This window comes from Anser anser, assembly GCF_964211835.1.
Source record: "Anser anser genome assembly, chromosome: 10".
Lineage (NCBI taxonomy): Eukaryota > Metazoa > Chordata > Aves > Anseriformes > Anatidae > Anser > Anser anser.
In genome coordinates, this window is record NC_139730.1 from 24974902 (window position 1) to 24990216 (window position 15315).

The following is a 15315-nucleotide window of genomic DNA, read 5'->3' on the forward strand; positions in this document are numbered from 1 at the left end:
TGAAGAGTGAAAGAAGAAAGCATCCCAGTCTAGCGAAACAGACATAACTACAAACAAACATATAAGTAACATTTAAACTATAGATACAATATCCACTCTCCTTGTCCCAACAGTCTCCTAACATTTCATTTCACACAACTTTATAGAATAAAAATATCCATTAAGCCTGTATTCAAGTGCATTTTGTGATGAGAAATCTAAAAGACTACTGCAAAGTCACGTTTGTAAAGGCTGACAGGAATGTGAACTCCACAGGTTGCAAAATGTATGAGGAAAGAATATTTGACCTTGATGATACAGCATTAAGAGAACGTGGGTTATTTTCAGCACAGTGCTGTCAGGTGAGCTTCATGATACAGAGCTACGAGTCCTTTGGGAAAAAGGAAAAATTACAGTAATGTATGTAATAGTACTTCTGCCCTCCTTTTTTCAACAGGATTCTCAACTGAAACGATTTCTATATACAGGAAGAAAACAGTTAAATTTCTAGGTATCGATACAAAGATACCAGCCTAAAAAGCATACAGGTTTAGTACAACATTTACTTTATAGTACAACATTTTATTTAGGACAAAATCAGTCTAGATTTTAATACAGTCCCACAAAAAAATCTAGTCGTGTTCATAACAGCTCATATTGCTTTCTAGGTTTTTTTTTTTTTTTTTTTTTTTTAATTGGTTCAACAACGAACAGACCATTTATTGTAGTGCATTATGGAACCTCGGCTGTGCAGACTAAAGACCTATGATGCCAACATCCTAAATTTTATTGCCTTTCTAGCAGCAGGAAGCCCAAATAGCCCAAATGCCAAATGTTCATTAAATGCATTACTGTCCAATGCACTTCATTATTCCCATGAAGCAAGAAAAGATCCTTTTAAAAAAACAAACAAACAAACAAACAAAAAAAACACATGGTGCATTAAACGCACTCCATATGCTATTCCGAGCCCACTGCTAATACAATGCTCAAAGCCAGCGTCTACAGGTAAAATCAGGCAAGTAAGTTTGTCTCACAGAATCACTGCTGTTCTTTCACCTTCACAGCTATCCAACAGATTTAAAATACTGTTAGAAAGTACTCACATGACTGGCTGTGCTCAAGAGAAAGCATGTAATTGGCAAGTGGGGGGGTGTAGGTCAAACACTGTAGAGTAGCATTAAGAAAACACGTGTTGCCAAGATTGTACAGGCCAACTCCAACACTTTGTGTTTCTTGCCAATCCATACGTATCTTCTCAGGTGGAAAAAGAATCCTTTGTGGCGGAGCAATTCCATCATTAACAACTGCAAGAAAGTTATATTTAAAAAGAGATTTTGTTTGTTTGTTTCTAAGAAAGGTATTAAGTATATATAGGTATAGTGAATATATAAAGTATATATAGGCATAGTAAAAATACTATTCTGCGGGAGCACCTAGAGGAACTAGCTACAATCCAAAACAGAAAAACTTATTGCAGACACCTTTAATACCGCCATCTTCAAATTGGCTGGTCAACACAACGTTTTGGGAAAAAAAAGTTTAGTCAACCATTTTAATTTCTTCCTTATTATATGCTTTTTTCCTTATTATAACTTCAACCACAAACTTAGACTTGAAATTATATGGTAATAAATGCAAGGACAATGTAAAAACAAATAACTAGGAATGACGGTACCCCTACAAATATCAGATCTTTTCCTGAGCAATCTTAACATTCAAAAACCTGTGAATAATGGAACCTGTGAATAGCAACAATCAAACACTTTTCTTTGCAAAACAGAAAAGATATGGATGAATCAGTGCATTACAAAATGCTCCCCACATTTCTCTGTCGACTGTAAATATATCAAAATTAATTTCTGTAACGTCAGTCACTTCAGTTGCCTTAGGAGAATCGCTTTGGAAGTCTTTATTCACAGTAGTCCCGTTCTCTATCAGTGCAACAAGCAAGAACTACCACTTTCTACTTTTGTTTTGAAGAAAACGGAGGCAGGATAAAGCGCACACTTACTTAGATCTCTTTGGGCAAAAGGCTTAGATTTTTCAGAGGATCTACAATAAATAGCACCTCCACATCCTTGGGCCACAGAGACTTGGCTTGAATCTTCTGCAGGTGGTATCCGGCCCCAGTTTGCGGTGCGTGACATCAGTTTTTTAGTACTCGGTTTCTTGGATTTGCCAGACCGCCTTGAAGATGGCTTTTTAGACTTTGAAGATTTGGGCTTGTTAACTATGGTCATTGTTCTCATCTGCGACAGAGACAAATGTTCTGGCTGACGTAAGAATACCAAGAAGCATTCCAAGAAGAAAAGAGTAGTAGAAGTCCTGTCACTTAATCTCAAAGAAACGGCCTTGAAGAACTAACTTGCTGGTATGAATGATTTAAAAGGAATCCCCAAACTAAACACACAAAGGAAAAATTTCCATCAAAACTCTATCAGTATTACTTTTAGCTTCTGCAGAACTAGTGGCTGATGCCATTTCTTTCACTTTCGTAGGATTTTAATCCATTACAACTCTGGAGTCTTTTTAATATAAAAATGCAAATGACATTCTCTGAGGGGAATCAGTTATTTATTGCATTTTTGGAGCTTTGCAATTATCTATTAATTATTACCTATTATCTAATAGATAATGGTTGCGATTTATATATAATTGTTGCTCACGCTAGTAATGGAGCACTATTACTTTACTGCCTGCGCTTTTCTGCTTCGTGTGCACAAAGGTACCTGCATTTCGCTGCTACTTTACTTCTGTCTTTCCAGGGCTCACCCTCTACCTCACTGTCTACTGCACCAGTCATGATGGCTTGGTTGTGATTCTGTAATGAGCCTAGCTTTTGAATACACTTTTTCTGGGCGTCACTTTGTGATAGCAAGTTAATTTGTGAGGGCTTATCACCTATGACCTGCTTCTCAGTAGGTACACGTTTGGCCTCTGTTAAGCAGAGAGTCAATCACAGCTTAAGATTTTGTCCAAGATGCCATTCACGAAACTGAGTTTAACCTTGACAGAACTGAGTTTAACCTTTAAACCTGAAGCTCCGTTAAAGAATAAAGCAGCACCCAAGCCAGGAAATAGAAGTTAATCGTCACTTTACCCTGAAACGCACGTAAAGCCGGTGAGCTATTCTGTGCTGGCAGGATTGCTGCCGGGATGGCCGACGAGGCGGCGGGCACAGGGGGCCACAGGACCTGCTCCCCGGGGCCACAGGTCCTGTCACAGGGGGCTGCCGGGGGTCTCCAGGCGCCGGGAACAGCGGCAACAGCGGGGACAGAGGGGACAGCAGCGACAGCAGCCGCCACCTCAGCCGAGGCCGTCTCCACAACTGCCACAACGGCCTCGGAACGCCGCCCAACTCGGAGCTCCAGCGTGACGCCTTTTCAACCTGGCCGCGGTGCTCACGGCTAAAAGCAGAGCGTTTCCTCCGGCGTGTCTTTACTGTCGGTGCCGGACCGGCCCTCACCCCGAGCTCTCCCTGCCGGGAGGGCTTTGCGGTTGGGGTTTCCCTCCCGCCGCCGCCGCGGGCAGGCCCCGCGCGCAAGCTGTCCGCGCTGGGGAGCGGCATGTCGCCCGCGGCGAGAGCCCGAGGGCGCGACACGAAAAAGCCCCGACACGAAAAAGCCCCGACGTGCGGGCGAGGCGGCGGGGAGACGGCTCTGAGGGAGCGGCCGCTTCGCCCCGCCGTCCTCCTCCCCTCCCGGGCCGCCCCGCCGAGCCCCGTGCGCCTCAGGTGCTGCCCTGAGAGGGCGCTCGGGCACTGGGACAGCTGCCCAGGGCAGTGGTCGTGGCACCGAGCCTGACGGGGGTCCAGAAGTGTTTGAACAATGCTCTCAGACATAGGCTCTGCTTTTGGGGTGGTCCTGTGTGGAGCCAGGAGTTGGACTCGCTCATTATTGTGAGCCCTTTCCACCTTGGGATGTTCTCTGATTCTAGGTCAGCAATCCATTATCTGATGAGAGGTGTGGAGTCATTCGAAGGGAAGAGAGACCAAAACACTTCTGGTTTCCAGAAGCGGGTATTTGGTAACCAAACCGATGATTCCTTTTCTTCTAGAGCGAGTAGCAGCAGGGATCCGCTTTACAATATGCTGGCAACAAGGAAACGAAGAATTGCAAACAAGACGTAGGACTTGAGCAGCAGCTTGTATACATGCATCAGCTTATAAATGAGCACACAGCTGAGCGATAATGCAAAAATTGGACAAACTAAGTGAAGACGTTAACTGTAAATTTTATAGGTATACACTTTACTATGACGTAAGAACTGGGCAAGACCTTTCAGGGAAAAGAGCTGTTGGCATGTAATTTGAAGTAAGCTTCAAATCCCAGAGGATGATTTTGTTGGAACTTTATTCAGCTGAAAACGTGGAAGCCTTGTTTCTGCTTGTGTTAGTTACAGCTCCAGTTTACTTTGGTTGGGAGGGAAGGCATTCCAGGCTAATGTGCTGTACCTGTTCCTTCAGCTCGTTGTCCATAAACGGAGGAGCAAATGAAATTCTTTGAATCTCCATTAAATGCAGCACTACAAAGCGGAGTAGAGGGCGATTTGGCACTTAATTTTTCTGTAAGCAGAAAACCCAACAGAATCTCCACAACAGTTTTCAAATCTTGTCCTGCAGTAAATGACCAGCTGAGTGAAGCTTGCATTTAGAGTATGTGCTCCTACGTTAGAGGGAAATAGCTTTTCCTCTTCAGAAGTGCAACTGAGTGGTGAACTGGCAGCTACGTAGGGAACTAGTTGTACCAAAGGGTTTGTGTTGAAGGCACAGAAAAATATGCAGGTCCCAACAGTAAAGGATTGTCTGTAGGCATCACACTGAGTACAGATGTTGTCCGCGAGTTCGTGCCCAGTGCACCGCGCCAATAAGCACCCAGAGTCGGAATGCACACCAAGGTCTTTTAATTACATAATTAATTACAGAACTCTGCAGAGTCAGGTACTTGGCTATCTTTCGCAAAGCAAGCACACCTCTGACTCGAATCACCGTCATTCATACACAGGAAACTTGTGAAAACTCTCTCTTTGGCTCCTTTTGATTGGTTATTACAGCTCACCTAACTTTTCTCTACTGAGCTTGCGCATTACAGAGGAACACCGGGGGGGGGGGGGGGGGGGGGGGGTACAGGAGGAGGGGGACACACACCGAATCCCACATTAGCAAGGATTATCATTTTGACAGGTGTGATTTCTAATGTGTTAATGACCCTTAATGAGCAAAAGGTTACTACAGGCCAGTCTGGAGCTGGTTTTCTCCTTCTTGTTTTTTCCCTTTTATCCCTTCTCTTCCTTGCTTCTGCTAGCTCAAGGCTACCTGTCTCTCTCCTTCCTTATTTTCTCAGCTAAAAGACTACACAAGCTACAGGCCTCCCTATTTTCTTCAAGGTTTCCTTGCTTTTCTCCCAGCTTTGGGACTACACAGGTGTGCTTTGATATTTGCCAGTATAGCTAAAACTCATGCCAGTCTGCTCACGCACAATAAGCAGTAAGAGTTAAGGACTGGTTTCATCTGCTTTTTACATAGTAACATCCTCCTTATGTTTTAGATACGCTGTAGTTAAAGCTTAAAGTAGTTCAAGTAGTTAAGTTAAAGGAGTAAAGTTACTCCTTGTGGAGTAATTGCCTTAAGTGACTAGGCATTATAAGCACCCCTCCATCCCAAAAGCTACCCGCCTCCAAGGGGCAACCACCCCTCACTGAGCACATCCTCTGAATTTCTCGGAGCCTGTACCTTTAAACGCAAGCGAGGTAATTTCTACCAATCACAACCAAGATACGCATGACTGGAGTCACTCAAGCTCCACCTAAAAGATAGAAAATAATATAAATTGGCTTAAGAGAAAGGGAATGTTGGGGAAGATACTGTCACGAAGAATACCTTCTGACATCAGTCGACAGGCTGAGCCTCTCACCCCTCCCCCCCCCCGCCCACTGGGATGCTGCGAGGTAAGATCTGAACGCTTGGTTATACCAGGCGTCTCCACGGAAACTTAGAAATCTCTAGCGTCTTTATGCTTTTTAACATCTTAATACCTAGGCCGTGTACCTGTGCATTTCATGCATGCTAGCTTGCTTTTGCAGACAGTGAATTTATCACTGGCAATCCAAAGGACCTGTGTATCTGTTGCCGTAATAAACTGCACTTAATTGCATTGTTCCTGGCCGTGACAGTTCTCCTTGAACGCGACTAGAGCGAGGGCGTGCTGCGTTGTTGGTGGATCCGTGGCCGTGATAGTTCAGTACCCTGAAGCCGACCGGACCCGTAACGGTCAATCGGCTACACCCCTTAATGCGACACTACTAAAGGAAGAAGACGACAGGGCTTGCATTAGGCACGAGTTGCATTAGGCTTTGCATGTGAAAACATCCCCAAATAATTTCACATGGATTTAACGTTTTTAAAGGGAAAAAAACAGGAAGGTGTAGTCTTTCTGTAAGCTACAGCCCTAGATAGTTAAGGCATCAGCATTCATTCCTTTGCTTGACAACAAACTATGAACATACAGAAGAGTTAAATATTTTCATTGCATTCTTAAAGGCGATTTTTCAGACTTGTGCTTCAGTTGTTGGAGTTGAAGAAATCGGTAGACGCCCTTACTTTTACGTTAAGACCAAAATCTTTATCTAAGATTGTGTTATCTAACACAACTAAACTCCCACCCCCACATGTCTTTTTGGAACTTCTGAAAGATCTTTCTGCAGTCCCACTCTGATGGTCTTTCAGTTGTTGAACCTGAGCTGTGCCTACCGCACCAACGAATGCTTTCATGACACAGTATTTTGTCAAAGCAGTTTTGCTTCTTGGAGCTACAGAAGCAGCTCTGGCTACATGATAGGGAACTGTGCTGCACTGGCAAAAGCAGACTTACTTACAGACTTAACACCACTTGCTAACTTGATCTATTTCAAATCTCATTTTAACTTTAAAGAGCAATCAGTTTTGCGGTTCCTGTCTTACTAAGTTGCCTTGTTTTGCATGGAAGGTCAGCCTGTGAATGTTTTGCTTTATTGCATGCTTCAAAAAAAGGCTGAGAGGAAGAGACTGGAGGAACCTTTTCTATTCTATAGACTTTCCCCCACGAATGTGGAATTGCAGGCTACTTGGATGAATGTTCGAATGTAAGGGAGCAAGCCTCAGCCAAAGGAGGTAGAATCCTTGCTTAAGAGGAAGTAGCAGTGTGGGGACATCTTTGCTTAATGGGAGCCGTTTAAACTCTTCATAGAAACTCAATAAGCTCTACATCTTATGTTTGGAAAGCAGTATGGTTACGCAGCTGCTAACCTAATGACTTGAGTCTTCTGCTCTGCAACCACGTTTTGTTTTCAAGCAGTGCATACATCAGTTTAGGCTTTGGACAAGGAGATTTGTAATGCAAATAGTGATAAACCAGAATCAGTGCTACTGACGAGTGTAATGGTGAAATGCAGCAAATCAAGTGTTCCTGGAGAACTGTGAGATTACAAAACCAATAAGCCATGAAGCACTTTTTTTTTTTTTTTTTAATCAATTCTTATATGCTGAAATAACACCTTCAAGAAAATCTGTTTATCCAGCCAGGCGACGGTGTCTACCTGTAAGCACAAAGGAAACGCCTTGAGAGTTCGTTTGCTGTATTTGAAGTTCTTATACCCTGCAGAAATAATTATTTAGAGTAACATGTAACTGAGGAGATCGTAGCAGGAAGTATATTATTTCTAGCATTAAATTGCTGCCCCGTTGCCAGTGCAATCTAGGGAGAGAACTGTATATAATAGTTAAACTCCCCTGGACTGACTTAAATTTTAAAATATTCTGACAAAGTAAGCTCTAAATCACTTGACATTTTGAACAGTTTTAAACGGGTACAAAACCGAAGCTTTATAAACCAAGCAGCATTTATAATGCTTCATATACAAAAACAATGCCTATTTTTAAGATTTGTTACATATCTATGTAGATACGCTTGCTGGAAAAGCCAGGTCTGTTGTAGACCAAATGCTGCAGATTAAGACTTGTGGCTTACCAGTTCCATTTCTGTATTTTCTTGGAAAATGTTTCGAGTTAGAGTTTAAATATAAAATGTAAATACTGTACAGATATATATTGAAATAAGTATTTCTTGGTGTACACAGGTGATTTGCATGACAAATACTCTGTATCGATCATTGTTAAAAACGCAATGTTCTGTGTAAATCCGCTGCGTATTAATCTTTTCATTTATCATCAAGAGCTGTTACTTAAGCCTGGACATTCTCAAAAATAAAGCGTGAAACTATATACCATTGTGTAGCTCCTCCTTTATCAAGAGTACATGCAAGATAATTGCTCCTTTTTTTTTTCTTTCTAGAGGATGATTCAATTTTATAGCATGGATTATAACCGCTCTTGCAAGTGACCTTCTTTTAAGCACAACAGTTTAAATGATCAGGTTACAGAGAAAACCCTTTCACTGCAAAATAGATTCAATAAAGACTTGTGGCTTACCAGTTTCATTTCAAAACCCAAGGTGTTGGGTTTGATGGAAAAATGGTTGGTTTGGATGGTAAAAAGGTCGTCCGTTTTGATGGTAGGTTTAGTCTGAGTATTGAAGGCTTCCATCAGTAAGCTCTGCATCTGAAAGACAAAGGGAAGAAATGTCATTCCCTGTTGTGATACTCAACATGGAACTGTCTGGCTCAGTGGTTTTCTTTCTAAAGAGAGAAGTCACAAGCCTGCACACAGCTTGATCTGCTCTCTGACTACAGGGCTGAACTGACTGGAGAAGGCAGCTTCCAAAGCCCTCCCATTAAACTGACTGCATTTCAGTTCCATGCTAAAATTGGTCAACTGTACAGAATATTAGGACAAAGCTACCTGTTTTGATAGCAAACGGTAGACCTTAGGTAAGTTGCATTCATTTGAAGGTTTGACTGGACGGCATCCTTGTTTTACTAGTGATCTTGTGGTCAAGCTGACCAAATCCTAGCCACAGAACAGAAGCGTTCAGAAACTGGCTAGAGAGAGCACTTATTAGAGAGAGCAGGAATTTAACTGCTTTAACGCTGCTCTTTCTCTCACGTATCTGGAATTTCCTTAAATCACAAATTATCACTAGCTATCCTTGTTAATTTATTCAAAGTAACATGAGTCCAGGTGAAAAGGCACACTCTAACAAGTCCTCAGTTGTTCCTAGTCTGCTCCTAGCTTACTTGAGAGGTTCAATACAGTAAGAAATAAATAAATAAATAAATAACCTGCTGAAGTGGCCTTTTTTCAGATTAGATTCCACCATTCAGAAAATCCTGCTTAAGAGATGTTTTTTCTTTTCTTTGAAAGACTGACCTTCCCCCACATGAAACTAATTAGTATCTTTAGGCTTGATGAAATACATGAATTCCTCAATTTACCAAAATTGCTTTGCACAGCCCTCCCATCCTGCTTATGTTGCAAGCAGCGTATCTAAGTGGGGTACTGTTGGGGTACATCTCTTTCACTCATGTAGCCCAGTGATCCCAATGCCCTGGACTTGTGTAATGCGTGCAAGACATTTACTTTCTCCCTATACTTTTGACTGGTTTAGAATAAGCGAGTTCGCCATCTGCTGGCCAGAGAATTCACCGAAGCCCAAAGAGCATTAGAGCAGACGCATTTTCTTCTGTGCTATTCCTGATTTATCAGCTAGAAGAGACACAGTTTAGTACAATCAGGATTCTTTTGACATTAGTAGCATAAAAAGTCTATTTTTGCAACACTGGTATTTGAAAGACCTCCGTTCAGTCCCTAATTTTGTTCTTGATAATGGGACAGATTGTATTAATGTTTGCAAGAATGTGTGAACAACCAGCCTCCCCTCCATGTCGTATTTTAAGATTAAAACTTGTGGTCGTCCCTGTCTCAAAACACAGTCATGCTTTGCAACAATCGCACTCCCTCTTTAGCTTGAAGGAACTTGTCAGTGCCAGAATCTACTGACTATGGCAATTTACTTCATCATCCAAACCGGGCAGAATTTTTGAAAACCTCTTGCAAGATTTCACTTCTCCAAACATTATGTAGAAGACATTCAGCTGTAAAGCAAGAAGATGAAGTCCTTTGTTTCCTATGCCAGAATGACATTTTCAACACTGAACAGGATTGTCACCGACCGTTAACTGGTTGTTAAGTTGTGGCTAGGTATAAAATGTAGAAAATGTTTAAAAATAAAACTTGCCTTTGGATAGTGAACTGTCTTCTTCGGGGATTACTTCAGTTACCTGTAAGAGGAAAACAGATGATTTGGGGGGGTTGTTTGTTTTTAAGAACGGGTGCAGTCTTGCCAGTAATTTAGCTGGTATTTTTCAAAGTGACCTCTTAGAAACTTTACAGCACTGTTGAATCAACATGTCTCTAACCCTACAATTAAATAATGCTAAAAGATGCAGCAATTTATCTTCCTGCAAGTGCTTATTAAGATATCTGAGTAACTGCGACCGTGGCTTCATCACAGATATATATATATATATATTTAATACTACACACTTCTGCTCAGAAAGAAAATCACGGAAAATGTAAAATTTCATTTGAGATGCTGAATTTGTTGCAGTGTGAGATCTTCTTCATCACATGATTCTATTCGTAATTAAACCATATTATCTACTGAGAGACCAAGATTACGACAAGAACAGCACAGAGTTCAGCATGAAGCCGATCAGGAGCTCAAGTTTGTACTTATTTTTTTGTAAGGAGATGTACCAAGCTGGCTTTTTTATTGTTTCATCAGCACATTTCTAAGCCTATACGAGCAGGGGAAAAAAAAAAAAAAACAAAAAAAACCCAAGTAGAACAATTGCAGGGCTCCTCAGTTTACAGCATGAGGTCGCTTTTTCCAGGTGAAAAGCGGAGCCATAAGTGGCAGTACACTAAAGCCCTGGCACGTGGAGATCCGAGAGGAGAGCTGTTTGGCCCTCCTTTTCACTCCTGGGAACCACATACCTCAAAACCCACAGACTATGGGATATATCTCAGAGAAATCTTGGGAAAGGAGAGCATGAAGAGCATGTTTGTAAATTTATTTCTCCCTGGGCTTCTTCTGCTTCTCCAAGAAATACTTGTTTGAATATAACTTTGGCAGCAGTACTTATGCTGTTTTGCACCTACCACATTTAAAACTCCTACAAAAAACTGAAAAGTTAGACTGAAAAGCATCTCTTTCCGTTCTACTTTGTAAAGCTGCATGTTTTCCTCATGCAAAACAACAGGGGAATGGAAGCTAGAAAAGGAAATGCTGAATGTAAAACAAAACAAAACAAACCTCAGCCCTCCAGGACAAAAGCCGATAACTAAGTGCTTTCTAACATGCTGATTAGGTTTCAAGAGGATACCGCTTTAAATAAGTGTAATTGTCTGTCCATAGGCAGAAGCTGAATAATGGCAGGATGAATATCTATACTTAATTTTTTGTTACTGTCTTCCTGTAGCACACAGGGACTTGTTACGTTTAGGGAAAATGCTAACCTAATGGAGGGTTTAAACCATAAGCTTGTTTGTTATACCAAAATGACTGAGAGAACAAAGCATAAAGTGTTTTCAGATTTCTAGTACACCTTGATTGCTATCCATTAAACTTAAGACAGGTTAAACAAAGCACAGGAAATAAGAGAACTCCTAGTCCCACAACTGGCAAATTGTGCGCACACTTTCCATTCCTGAGAAAATAATACACAAACCTGAAAAATGCATTTAACTGAGAAAACGAAGACATCCTTGTCCTATTGGAAGACTAAGGTGACAGCTCTTGGGCTCAGTGATTTTCAGATAAGCTCCAGTCTTCAACTTGCAGACACCAGTGACAGCTCCTTTTTTTGCATTGAAAGGGAAAATGTTTCAACAACACATTGAAAACATACTTAAGGGACAAGAAACAAAATCAAGACTGCAGTGAGAAGGAAAACAGAAAAACAATACTGGGAAAAAAAAAAAAAAAGAGAAAAGAGAAAAGACCTTGGTCTTTGTATCGACCAACGAGATAAGCCTTACACATTTTTAAGTTTATTTTTGACGATTGATTGATGCGTTACCAGATATTAAGTACTAATCAAGAGCAAATATTAACACTAGTAAGAATAAATCCGATCCACCAGCCCTTATTCAAAATACATCAATTTCTAATTTGGAGACAACGTCTCTCTGACAAGGAAGTAGAAAAGCTGTAAATACCGATATAGTTTCCTCTCCCGATGTTCCATATACATACCGACGCTGTTCCTACACCTACACTCTGAGCATAAATTTATGTTGACATGAGTATCGGGTGTTATTTCTCTCTCTGTTTGCCTTGAGAGACTCTCCTCCTGTCCACTGAAAAGTAAACTCAAGATTCCAGATCAGTTAAGACAGTTGCTAGCCCCCCATTCAGAGTTCTGCAGCAGCACTGTTCAGATTTTTCAGCAGTCTCTTTACAAAATGACCACTTATAAGTGTACAAAAACACTTATCACCTAGCTTCTCAGTAGGTACACGTTTGGCCTCTCTTAAGCAGAGAGTCAATCACAGCTTAAGATTTTATACAAGATCCCATTTTCAAGTTTGGGGTTATTTCAGAAAATCTTTTTGCCTAGAAACAGTACTACTAGTAACACTTGAACTGGTTTGCCAGCACAACCTTTTACCCTGTTAGAAATGATGTTGACTTCTACCTTCATGTAGCATACATAGTGTCCTGTGCGACAGTTGATTCCATGATGCACCAGCACCGCATATAAGGCGTAGAGGAGTGGTTCTCCACTTGACTGAGACATGTAGGCTCAGAGGTCCAAATACTCAGGATATTTTACCTCCTAAAGAGAGACCAAGAAGATAGAAAAATTATATCAGAGTACTTCGCGGACTAGCCAGAGAAAAACACTTCCAAAAAACAGAGACTGGAATTATATGAATATATTTCTTGATTCACTAAAAATAAGTCTTCCCATAAGCAATGTTTAATACTAGAAGTTGCAGACAACTGTTTCCTGATGAATTAGCCTTCTCAGAGGAAAGTATATGCTTCTTGTCAAGCAGGGACTTTACTGATATTAAGAGAAAAATGAAAAAAAGAGAAAATGAAAATAAAAGCAGACCATTTCTCTATATTCTTAAGGTATATTCTTAATATACCTTGTTGATCTTTCCACCTGTGAAATCTGCAAATCTTTTCAGTGATATTGTGAGAACGTTGGAAGAACGGTGTATGGTAAATCTCTTGGATGCAGGAACCATCTTTTTACACCTTAAAAACAAGCAGAGACAAGTGTTTGAAAGCATCTTCTTTTTCGCCCCCAAAACAAACTCCTTTTAATGTCTCACGCATGCTTATGCTATTTGAATGATATTTACTTGCATCATGTGTTTGGTTTTTTCTTTTCATAAACCCATGCACTGCATGTCACGTTTGTTAATACAGAGAAGAAGGTAAGTTTTACCAACAACTCAGAGCACAGCGGGAACAGGAATCTCTCACGAAAGCGTATTACCAGGGAGTTATAAAATATAAACAAAAAATAGTAAAAATGAGTTATATATAAGACTAATAACAGTTATCAGCAATGGAAAAAGTACCGTACATGTGCAAGGCCTTTCCTTTTAAGCTCACAAAAAGACAGAAAATTCTGGCTTTAAGTGTGACTGAACCGATCACACCTCAAAGAGCACGTTAAGGAAGGACCATGCAATTCAGATGTGAGGTGCTATTACAGTTCTTTCTCTTCCTCAGACATCACTTATGAGAATCCTGAATACGCTGCATGTTGCTTTCTAGGATCCGCAGGCTAAGACGAACCTGGGATTAAATTGCTTTAATAACCTATTGGACGCTCTTGATTCGACACCTTAATTTCCTTAGTATCCAACAACAAGAAGTGGATACTGCATTTTTCATTTAGAGGGGTCAGGCATGAATCCTACAGAACTGAGCCGGGCACTCTGTGCTTTTCTGAGGGGATGTTTGACTAACAGCTTGTTTTGCCAAACCATCTTATGCAAATGTTCAATTGTTTCTCACATACGTAGAAACATCTTACATATTGATCAGCACAGAGAGCGCCTGGACTCAACAGGCTTTCCCTGTGCACGGGTTAGGCTTAAGGGAGCTCATTTCGGACATTAGTCCACATCGACAGGTTTCACAGTTCAAGAGCTGTGCAAGACGCTGTTTAGTGAGCCAGCACAGGCTGCTAACATTCATTACCACAGAGCCAGCTCACATTCCCTGACACTCAATCTAACTTTGTTTCACAGTGAACGCTAGGACCTGCAGCAACCTGCTGCTGCCTTCCACTCCAAATCATTCTCCACAGCTCCTTGCTTCAGCTCACCACTACTTACTGGGCATGTCTTTTCACTTCTGCCAATATGAATATTTCAGCATGCAGCTACACGCCTAGGAAGCTTGACAAGCCATGGTGCAGACAATGCTACGAGAAAAGTCCAATATCAGCTAATAGCCACTCTTCTTAGATTTCCAAAACAGATGTAACGTTTTCAAGTTTGGGATTATTTCCGTGCACCAGTTGCTTAAACAAAATGAAGCAACAACAACAACAACGAAGCTGCGTCTCCTTATTTCTAAATGAAGTTAAAGGATAACTTATGCTCTAAGTCATGCAATACATAAAACTAATATCTAGCATTAAGACATAATTAGTTAATAATCTCACTCGCTACATTTGTAGCAATTCTCTCCATCCAGCTCTTCAGGTTTCACAAATAGTTCTAGAGCTCTGGTAACAGATGAAACCGCCTAGAGGAGCGAGAGAGAAGAGCGTAAAGTCACTGTAAATTCAAAATTCCAGAGACGCACTAGGAGTTTATAAGAGAACCTGACTAATACATACTTAAGCGATCTACTATGAGCACTGTCAAGAAGGAGGCAGAAAGAGCATGCTCAGCGTTTACCTCACCTGGAAGTCATTTTACTTTGAAACAAATCATTTTCCAGTAACGCAGACAGCATCTATAGTGTGCTTTGTCATCAATACTGGCAACAAATCCAGCAGTCTAACAATTAGATGTATATTGAGGTAGAACAACAAAGAAGTTTTGACAGTATCATAATTTGTGCAGACATAAAATTCTTTCCGCTTAAACCCAATGCAAATTTGGAGACTCTTTACATGGCTTCCATCAGCGCATTCCTCTATATTCTTAAACCTATAATAGCAGGGAAAAAAAGAAAAAGACAAAAAAAAAAAAACAAAAAGGAGAAAAAAAGCAGGATTTTTACATAGTACATATTTTTACATATTACATAGTTTACATATCCCTCCACATGCTGTTCTGAATAATAGCCAAAATATTCATAGCCACTGTATTTGTTCTCCCCACACAGCTGAAAAAACAACATTTGAAACATATTTTTC

General features: G+C 40.9%; 1 protein-coding gene across 1 annotated transcript in view; it reads left to right on the plus strand.

Moving 5' to 3' along the window:
* LOC310904788 (uncharacterized protein) overlaps positions 1-15315 on the plus strand; it is a 339287-nt gene that overhangs the window by 133015 nt on the left and 190957 nt on the right.